Source organism: Nematolebias whitei, chromosome 4 (assembly GCF_014905685.2).
Source record: "Nematolebias whitei isolate Nwh7 chromosome 4, NemWhi1, whole genome shotgun sequence".
In the NCBI taxonomy this organism is placed as follows: Eukaryota; Metazoa; Chordata; class Actinopteri; order Cyprinodontiformes; family Rivulidae; genus Nematolebias; species Nematolebias whitei.
The window spans coordinates 40,823,991-40,835,251 of NC_056501.1; positions in this window are offsets into that span (position 1 = coordinate 40,823,991).

Sequence of the window (11,261 nt, forward strand, 5' to 3'; positions counted from 1 at the left end):
CCTCCTGCTCAGTGGGCCATGTGAGAGCCCCGACGATGCATGTGGGAGGAACGATGTGTTCCTCGGGCTCGGGAACGTCTGGAGGAGAGAATTGACGTGACAGAGCATCTGGCTTGATATTTTTCGAGCCAGGCCTAAAAGTCAAAATGTAATTAAACCGATTGAAAAATAAAGACCATCGTGCCTGTCTGGGGGTTAATCTCCAAGCATCCCTTAGATAAGTCAGGTTCTTGTGATCGGTCCAGATAAGGAAGGGGGTCTCAGTGCCTTCCAACCAGTGACGCCATTCTTCTAAGGCCAGTTTGACGGCCAGTAGTTTGCGGTTACCCACATCATAATTACGCTCGGCTTGGGACAGACGCCGAGAAAAGAAGGCACAGGGGTGTACTATATTGTCTCTGGGGGATCTCTGAGAGAGGACTGCCCCTACCCCAGTGTCGGAGGCGTCCACCTCTAGGATGAACTGGTGTTTGGGGTCAGGATGGCAGAGGATGGGTGATGAAGAAAAGAGTTGTTTCAGTCTATTGAAAGCCGTGTTTGCTTCTGTAGTCCATTTGAAGGTTCTATTAATGGAAGTAAGCTGAGAGAGTGGTGCGGCAATACGGCTGTAGTCCCTGATAAAGCGTCTGTAAAAGTTTGCAAAACCTAAAAAACGCTGAAGCTGTTTGCAAGTCTCTGGAATGGGCCATTCGACTACTGCTCTAATCTTCTCAGGATCGGTACGATAATGCCCCTCCCCAAAAATAAACCCCAGAAAAGAAACTGAAGAAGCATGAAACTCGCATTTTTCACCTTTGACGAATAATTGATTCTCATATAAACGCTGAAGTACAGTTCTGACCCTTCTGATGTGCTCCTCTTTGTCACGTGAGTAAATTAAAATGTCATAGAGGTATACAAAAACAAAGTCTCCTAAGAAGTCTCTAAGCACGTCATTCACTAGCGCCTAGAAGACGGCAGAGGCGTTAGTGAGACCAAACGGCATAACAAGATTTTCGAAGTGGCCTAACGGGGTTCGGAAGGCCGTCTTCCATTCGTCACCTTCCTTTATGCGTACCAAGTGGTAGGCATTTCGTAAGTCTAATTTTGTGAAGATAGTAGCTGACTGTAACTGCTCGTGTATGGCATCTATGAGGGGAAGAGGATACTTGTTTTTGATTGTAATACTATTTAATCCCCGGTAATCGATACAAGGGCAGAGGGTTTTATCTTTTTTTGGACACAAAGAAAAAACCTTCCCCTACCGGGGAGGTGGAAGGACGAATGATTCCTGAATCAAGTGATTCCTCAATGTAATTTTTCATGGAATCCCTCTCTGGGCCCGAGAGGTTGTACAGGCGGCTGGCCAGTAAGGGAGCGCCCGGGAAAAGGTCTATGGCGCAGTCGTAGGGTCGGTGCGGCGGCAGAGACAAAGCTTTCTGCTTGCTAAATACTGGAGAGAGATCGTGATACTCGGGCGGGATGGAAGTTAGATCGATCTCTTCAACGTTGGCGTCTTGTTTAGTGGGGTTGGTGATCCCAGAGCAGAGGCAGTGTTTTAAACACCTCCCGCTCCATTTCTCTATCCTGCCAAGCTCCCAATTAATGTGAGGGTTGTAGAGCTTCAACCAGGGATACCCCAAAATCAATTGGTCATGAGGTGAATCGAAAACAAAGAAATTAATGTTCTCATGGTGGTTGCCAGATGTTATCAGGTGTAGGTCGGTGGTGCGGTGTTGAACCTGGGCTAAGGTGTCACCCGTGACCCCCGCTATGGAAATGGGAGGTATTTTTAAAGTGGGTAATAATAATAATAATACTTTATTTATAAAGCCCTTTAAAACAACCACAGCTGCCACAAAGTGCTGTACATATAAAATCAAGAACATTTAAACACATAAAAACAGTTGTTAAAACATTAAGATCAATAAAAGTAATAAAAACAGTGCAGAGTAAATTCAGTGTGTGCTAAAAGCCAGGGAGTAAAAATGTGTTTTTAAAAGAGTTTTAAAACTGGACAGTGAAGGGGCTTGTCTGATGGGAAGAGGGAGATCGTTCCACAGTCTTGGAGCAGCAACAGAAAAAGCTCTGTCCCCTCTGAGCCTCCGCTTAGACCTCGGCACCTCCAGGAGCAGCTGATCAGCTGATCTGAGGCACCGAGCAGGAGAGTATGGGTGAAGCAGCTCAGAGAGGTAGGATGGAGCAAGACCATTTAAACTTTTAAAAACAAATAAAAGAATCTTAAAATGAACTCTAAAATGAACAGGCAGCCAGTGGAGTGAAGCAAGAGTGGGGGTGATGTGCTCCCTTTTTTGAACTCCAGTTAGAAGCCGAGCAGCAGCGTTCTGGACCAACTGGAGGCGTCTGAGGGAGGACTGGCTGACTCCAAGGTAAAGAGCGTTACAGTAATCCAGCCGAGAGGTGACGAAGGCATGGATTACTGTTTCCAGCTGCTGTTTTGTAAGGATGGTCTTTACCTTAGCCAGCTGTCTGAGGTGATAAAAACTGGTCTTGACCACCGCTCCAATCTGGGACTCTAATTTAAAATCACTGTCCATTTTAAAACCCAAGTTAGAAATAGTTTTCTTTACATGTGGTGCCAGAGGGCCCAGATCAACAGGGCAAGGTTCACAAGAGCCACTAGGACCAAACACCATCACTTCTGTTTTCTTTTCATTGAAATTTAAGAAGTTTAAAGATATCCAGGCTTTGATGTCTTCAAGACACAACAGAAGTGGCCTAATTGAGGGGGCATCTTTCTTTTTAAGTGGCATATAGATCTGACTGTCGTCAGCGTAACAATGAAAAAAGATCCCATGCTTTCTAAGGATTGATCCCAATGGAAGCAGGTAAAGGGAGAAAAGCAGGGGACCTAAAATAGAATGTGGAACCCCAAAACACAGAGGAGCAGTGGAGGATTCAGACCCAGCTATGTCGACAGACATGGTTCTGTCTGCCAGATAGGACCTAAACCAGCTCAGTGTAGTACCACAAATACCCACTTGGTGCTGTAAGCGTGATATTAAAATGTTATGGTCCACGGTATCAAAGGCAGCTGTTAGGTCGAGCAGGACAAGAACCACATGTTCACCAGAATCATTAGCCATAAAAATATCATTAAAAACTCTGACTAGAGCTGATTCTGTGCTGTGGTGAGTTTTGAAGCCAGACTGAAAAACCTCCAGGATATTGTGCTCATCCAGAAAATATTTTACCTGTGAATATACAATTTTTCTAAAAATTTTTAAATAAAAGGCAGCTTGGAGATGGGCCTAAAATTAGCCAAGACAGTTTGGTCTAGGCTAGGCTTTTTAAGCAGGGGCTGCACCACAGCATGTTTAAAACTTATTGGGACAACCTGAGGACAGACTGCTATTGATAACAGCAAGAATCATCTGCCTGATGCTGGAAAACACCTCTTTTAAAAGATGAGGGGGGACAAAGTCACGAGGAGAACCTGATGGTCTAATATGGCCGACCACATCCTCTAAAAGGGTCAGGGTCACTGGTTCAAATCTATCAAACACAGCCAGGCAGGGGACCAAGCAGGAGGGGTCAAAAGCAGGGGCTGAAATAAGGGCCCTTGTGGTAACAACCTTATTCATAAAAAACTGCAGGAAGTCATTACAAAGTTCAGTAGAGGCTTCCAGACAGACAGGTTGTGGGGCCTTCAGGACAGAGTCAATAGTTTTAAAAAGGACACGTGGGTAAGTACAATTCAGTGACAATACTTTGACTGATTAAATTTTGTTCAGCGCCGGAGTCTGAGTGCAGAAACAGGGAAACGGTTGTGATTTACTTGGATGACCGTAGCTATGGTCAATCTGCTTAATGGGGAGAACGAAGAAGTCCCCACCAATATCTCCCTCTTTATTGGTGGGTGTTCTCGTTTCCCCGAAACGGACAGGCGGCAATAAAGTGCCCATCTTGGCCGCAATAGATGCATTATCTTTGCTCCCTTCGTCTTTGTTTTTCGTTGGGAGCTAGGCGGGTGCGTCCCACCTGCATGGGTTCAGGTTCAGGCAGGGCGAGTTGGGGCGGAGACGCAAAGGCTTGATGAATCTGGGGTTTGTAGTGCTCAGAAGGAGTTTTACTACGGAAGACATTGAGTGACGGACCCAAACCGGAAGTGGTGGTCTTCAGGGAGTTGTAGTCACGTTCCCGCCGCCGCTCGTGGAAACATTCGTCGAGTGCTACGGCTAAGTTAATGAGTGCGTCGAAGTTGGACGGCTCGTCTCTTGCGGCGATCTGATCCTTTAACGGATCCGACAAGGAGTTCAAGAAAGTACCCTGCAGTGCCCTCTCGTTCCACCCTGTTTGTGCTGCGAGGATGCAGAACTCGAGGGCGTGTTCGACTACTGGACGCCGGCCCTGACGTAAGCCCAGGAGACGTTTCTCAGTGTTGGGACCCGATAATGGCCTGTCGAATATTCTACGAAATTCAGTGAGTACCGAGCTAAATGTGACAATTCTTAAATCGTGTTGGCGGAGGAAAGAGGTTGCCCACCGGAGTGTGTTACCTTTTAACTGACTCGTAAAATAAGTGATCTTAGCATTGTCTGTGGCATAAAGTCTAGGAGTCCCGCTAAACGCGAGCTCGCATTGGAGGAGAAAACCGTCACATTGATCCGGGTCACTGGAGAAAAGTTCGGAAGGTTTTACCAACACTTGTTGCTCCGATGGGTGCCTCGCCGAGCACGTACACGTAGGGCTACCCTCAGGAGGTTCTGCTGCGGCTGTAGGGGAAGAAGGGAAGAGAGTCTGTTTAATGGAGAAAACCATGCCTCCAAGCTCTTGTAGGTTAGCTTGCGTCTTTTGTTGTTGTTTTATCATTTGTCTGAGCATCTTCTCCAGCTGGTTTAACCGTTCCGTTTGTGAGGAGGACGTGGCTTGGTCGTTCCGAGCCTTGTTCTGGGTATGGTCTGGCTGGAGCATTTCTGTTGTAATTTCGGGCAACCCAGTTGTAACAAGACCCAGAACAACTCAAGACTCAGGATTCAAAAAGTGTTATTTATTTACAGTGTTCGATATATACAATATGTACAGGCCCTGGGACCGGAACTCCTGGAAGAGGGGAATAGTCTTTAGGCAAGAGCAGGTAAGTGACACAGTTGAATTGATACAGAATTTGTTGTTTTTGTCTTACAGCTTCCTGGGTACTGGAGTGAGTCCAACGGGTCCAGGAGGCATGAGTCCCAGAGACAGAGCACGGGTATCCAAGATCCGGAAGGCAAGGCACGTGAGACCAGACAGGAACTGAGTGACCAGGACTGGAACGGGCATGGCAAACGAGGAGCTGCTGGCACAAAAACCACAAGGTAAGTTTTTTCAAATACTTTACAAACAAAGGGCTGAGAGCATCAGTATCGGGAGGGAATCAATGCTCCAGCATTGAGTAGACTTGACTGTAGCCTTAAGTAGTGGTAAGAGCTCGTCAGGGAGATGACCGCCAGGTGTTGATCATTAGCGGCCATCTTGGAGCTACAGCCAGTGCTACTCTCACAACCAGGAGGAGACCCAGAGGAAGACCCATGACATACTCGAGGGACTATGTTTCTTGGCTGGCTTGGGAATGCCTCGGGATTCCCCCGGAGGAGCTGGCCCAAGTAGCTAGGGAGAGGGAAGTCTTGGCTTCCCTACTTAAGCTGCTACCGTGCGACCCAATCCCGAATAAACGGAAGAAAATGGATGGAAGGATAATTTGTTTATTAAAGTAGCTATTAGCATAGGCATTGTTGTAGAATGTAGGCCTTTTCAATTTACTTTTCATGCACACACCAGTTTTATTCTGCGGTGTAGTGTGGGTGTACATTAAATCGCTCCGTCATCAGCAACAGTGTGACTCAGCTTCATTTTGCATGACTTTCTTTTATGTCTAAATTAAAATAGAATTGTTCTATATTTTTCCAAATAATTTTGCTCTAAAAATATTTTTGTTCATCTGTATAATATCCTGATGCATGCTCAATAATCTAGGTAGAAAAAAAAAAAAAAAAAGTTAAATCTGGCCCTCTGGACATTAAAAAAAAAATATATATATATTGTAGAAACGTTTCGTCTCGCATCCGAGAGACTTCCTCAGTCTGAGGTGCTGTTTTCAGCTCTGTCTCTTAAATAGCACCTTCTCAGAGTGGATCAACCAGTTTTGCTGCTGACAACCAAAACCAGCTGGTCACATGCTCCAGAAGGACCATCAGCCTAACAATGGATCATTAGCACACTGATGGCGTTTACTATTCACAGAGGGCTGAGTAATATTAGCAATCACAGCATTGCAAGAGGGGGACAGTTGAACCCGGAGGCCTCCACCACTGTTTAATGATGGACGATTTATTTTCACAAAGATGGCCTCTTTACTCCTCTCTCAAACCATTGTTCCTCTCTGTCCAGCATGTGGACATCTTCATCCCTGAAAGAGTGACCGCTGGCCTGGAGATGAGTGTAGACCCCAGAGTCCTGGCCTGATGATGTTGATCTTCTGTGCTGGGCCATCCTTTAGGCCAGTGGTTGTTTTGTTTCCCCGATGTAAGACTGATCACAGCCCTCCTGACACTGAACAGCATACACAACATTACTCTGTTTGTGCCGGGGGACTGGATCTTTGGGATGAACCAGTCTTTGCCGTAATGTATTTTGGGGTTTAAAAGCCACTGGTACGTTATCTTTAGAAAATAAACATCTCAATTTCTCTGATACTCCCTCAACATATGGAATGACCACTGGTCTGGGTCTGGGTCCCTCCTTTTCACCTGTTGGCTGACTGGAGTCCTGTTTGGGTATCTTCTCTGCTTTCAGGAAGGCCCAGTTAGGATATCCACATTGCTCTAGAGCCTGTCTTGTGTAGGATTTCTCCTTCTGCCTGGCTCCTGAGCTAGTGGGGACGCTGTCTGCTCTGTGATACAGAGTCCTGATGACTCCTAACCTGTGCTCCAAAGGGTGATGGGAGTCAAACTGCAAATACTGGTCTGTGTGGGTGGGTTTGTGGTACACCTCAGTTTGCAAATGTCCTCTATCAGAGACTGAGACCTCACAGTCCAAGAAAGCCAACCTGCCATTTTTTTCATCTTCTCGTGTGAACTTGATGTATTTATCCACAGAGTTGATGTGGTCAGTAAAATGTTGGACTTCCTGAGATTTAATTTTAACCCAGGTGTCGTCAACATACCTGAACCAATGACTTGGTGGTGTCCCTGAAAAGGACGTCAAGGCTCTCTTTACTACCTCCTCCATGTACAGGTCGGCAACAATAGGAGAAACTGGAGACCCCATAGCACACCCATGTTTCTGCCTATAATATTGCTCCCCATATGTGAAGTAGGTTGACTGCAGGCACAGTTTCAAGAGTTGACACAGTTGTTCTGTGGAAAGCGTGGTCCTGCTGCTCAGAGTGGTGTCTGATTTTAATCTTAAACTGACCACCTCTACTGAATCATCAACAGGAATGCACGTAAAGAGTGATGTGACATCAAAAGAGACCATTGTTTCATCAGTCTCCATGATGACATCCCTCACCTTATCCACAAAGTCCATGGTGTTCTGTATGTGGTGTTCTGAGCTGCCAATTAAAGGGATGAGTACAGATGCCAGATATTTGGAAACATTGTAAGTGACCGAGTTAATCATGCTAACAATTGGTCTTAAAGGTACACCTTGTTTATGGATTTTAGGTAAACCATACAGACTAGGTGTGGCCTCCCCTGTGTACAGTCTTTGGTACAGAAAACGGTCAATAGCCTTGTCCTGCTCCAAATTTTCAGGCAATCTATCAATTTCTTCTTGTAACCACTTCCTGGATCTCTTTTCAGAGGTTCATAAGTGGTTAAGTCACTAAGGAGTGTCATAACTTTCTCATGATAGTCTTTCTGGTTCAAAATCACTGCACCTTCCTTTGTCTGCTGGGAGAATGATGATGTTTTTGTCCTTGCTAAGAGTGGTGAGTGTATCCCTCTCCTCTCTACTGATGTTGGAAGAAGGTGGTTTGGCATTGCTGAGGCAGGATGAAACTTTGATTCTGAGCTGTTCTGCTTCACCCTCCTTCATTTTGTTGTTGCGGATGGCTGATTCTGTGGCTGTGATCATCTCCACCAGAGGAATTCTACTTGGTGCAACAGCAAAGTTCAGTCCCCTGGCAAGAATCTCTGTCTCCGGCTGGGTGAGCTGTCTGTCAGATAAATTCTTCACCCACTTTTCTGTCTCCCTAGCATTTTTTTTTTTCATTTAGCCTTTATTTATCCAGGTTAGTCTCATTGAGCCACGAGAACTCATTTTCAAGAGAGACCTGTTTAGGGAGCACATGGTGGGGTTAAGGACCTTGCTCATGGGCCCAGAGTGGGGCGAATGAGGGTGGGGACAAGTGTGGGTGTTTCACCTACCCCACCCACAATTTTTTTGATGTTGTCGGGGCCGGGACGTGAACCGGCGATCTCCGGATCACAAGCCCACCTCTCTAACCTCTGCGCCACCACTCTCCATATAATTGACTACTGGAGTGTTGTCCTACACTGAATGTGTTGTTATTGGAATAGTGATGGTTTTGATAAGCTATTAGTACGTTAAACTTGTTTTGTTGTCGAGTCTTGGACTTGACATGCTGTGCTAAGCATGCCTGATCTGTACAGTCCATCACTTGCAGCAGTGTGGTCTGATCTAGGCATGTTGTTAGTTTTTGTTTAATGCACTCTTCCTTGGCCTTCAAGGCCTCAATAGTAAAATTGGTCTGTCTCACCCGTTCATTCAGCAGCTGGGTTTGTGCCTTCTGAAGGATCTTGCTTGCCCAGTGCCCGCTGACCGAAGATTTTAGTTCCAGGCTCTTGGGAAATGATGCCACCTTGTCGACATCTGAGGTTGAATCGCAAATGGTTCCTGTAGTCTGCCCTCTTCCTTGCTGTTTTCTCAAACTCTCTAACAAGTTTGAGGCAATCCTGGCCAAAGTGGTTCAAAATATCCTGATGCATGCTCAATAATCCAGGTAGAAAAACATGAGTGATTACGGGCTTTGCGATGCATGACGATCTCTTCACCCGAACCGTAGGGAGTATCTGTTCTTCTCACCTTTCCATCACTCTTACTCTTGTCTGGATTATTTTTTAGTCAGCAGCTCGTTGTTGACGGACATCTCGGACACTGAGATATACCCTATAGCTGTCAGTGATCATGCTCTCGTCTGTTTAAATCTAGCAAACAGAAAATAAATCCCAAAAAGTATAAACTGGAGATTTAATATATCATTGCTTGAAGATGAAGATTTTGTCAAATATTTTACAGAAGAATGGGCTTCTTATCTGGAGTATGATGACTTGCCTGGAACATCAGCATCTGTTCTCTGGGAGGCAGGGAAAGCAGTGATGAGAGGTAAAATAATCTCATTCTCATCACATCAGAAGAAAAAAGAAAATAAACGTATTCAGGAATTAGAAGAAACCATTAAATTGTTAGAAGCCTCCCAAGATAAAGACATGCTGGAGAAAATGTGTAAAGCAAAATTAGAATTAAATGAACTTATTAACAAAAAAACACAATTCTTAAAACAAAGACTCAGAAAAGAAAATTTTGAGCAGAACAATAAATCAGGTAGCTTTCTAGCAAAGTAGCTTAAAATAAAAAAGGAAAAAACAACTATTCATGGTGTTAAAGACTTGACTGGGAATACAGTTTATGATCCTGAAAGAATAAACAGCATTTTCAGAGATTTTTATAAAGCTTTATACTCACCCCAGATAAACCCATCAGATAATGCAATTTATCAATTTCTGGATAAAATAACACTTCCTAAATTATCAGATAATCTATCAATGGAGCTGGATTCACCACTGACACCAGTGGAACTCCAGGAAGCCCTCAAAAGCATGTCCAATAAAAAAGCTCCAGGTCCAGATGTATTTTCAGCAGAATTCTACAAAGAATTCTGGAATATCCTGGCACCACTATTTTCACAGAAAGCTACAGGAAACTGAGAAAAATAACAGACTTCCAGAAAATATAAACTCAGTCAACATTAGTCTCCTGTTAAAACCAAGCAAAGACCCTGTATTACCTACCAGTTATTGTCCCATATCTCTTATCAATGTTGATCTTAAAATAATTTGTAAAGCCCTCTCAAAAAGATTGGAAAAGATAACTCATCTCATAATACATCCTGACCAAACTGGTTTTATAAAAGGGAGGCATTCATCCACAAATTCACACAGATTATTTAATTTAATTGATTATTCTTACAGTAAAAATATTGAAACTGCAATATTCTCTCTAGATGCAGAAAAAGCTTTTGATAGAGTTAACTGGAAATTTTTATTTGCAGCCTTGCATAAATTTGGTTTTGGAAATTATTTCATAAACTGGTTAAATATATTATGTGCTTCCCCATCAGCATGCATTAGGACAAATAATCAAATATCTGCTAGCTTTCTTCTGCAAAGGGGCACGAGGCAGGGATGTCCACTCTCCCCCTCACTGTTTGCTATTTTCATCGAACCGCTAGCCGCAGCAATCAGGCAAACTATAGATATTAAAGGCATAAAATGCAAGAACATAGAGCACAAAATCAGTCTATATGCTGATGATGTGTTGCTCTTCCTCCAGCATTCACATTCACCTCCCTCTCTCAGGTTATTGGATTGATAAACTCTTTTTCAAGAGTTTCAGATTACTCTATAAACTGGATAAAATCCACAGTTCTACCAATTAATTGCTATTTCAACAATTCACTTACTACACAACTGCAGTCAGGGAATATTACGTACTTGGGTATCAAAGTCTCTCCTAGACTGGCAGATTTAACAAAACTAAACCACATCCCACTTTTAAAGAAAATTGTCCGTGGCCTGGGTCCCTGGTGGTGCGGCTGCCTCCTGCTCCTGGATGAATGCACTGGAGCCTTCCTCCCCTAGTAGATCTCGGAGAATGGGGGTGCCTATTGGGGTCAGTGGGGGAGCTGGCCCCCTGGGAGGGCATTGCCAACTCAGTTGTTCCTCCCCATCCCAACGTCTTCCTCCACCCACTCCATCACAGCACCACTCAAGCAGGTCCTTGGGGTTCAGGTGCACTACTGAGCTGCGGGGAGGATCCTCCATCTCCGTGGTTCATGGAGACCTGGGCCCCAATTTTATCAAACAGCCTAGACACTCGCATATAACATTCTCACGACACATGCATATATAGGGTCTGGAGTGGGCACATGGTGGCATATAGGGGGTGGGATGTGTAATCGTTCTCACCTCTGGGACCTGTGCCCACTCTCATATGTAGCATGTAGACATTTAGGGTTCTGGGCAAGGGTTGGGGGG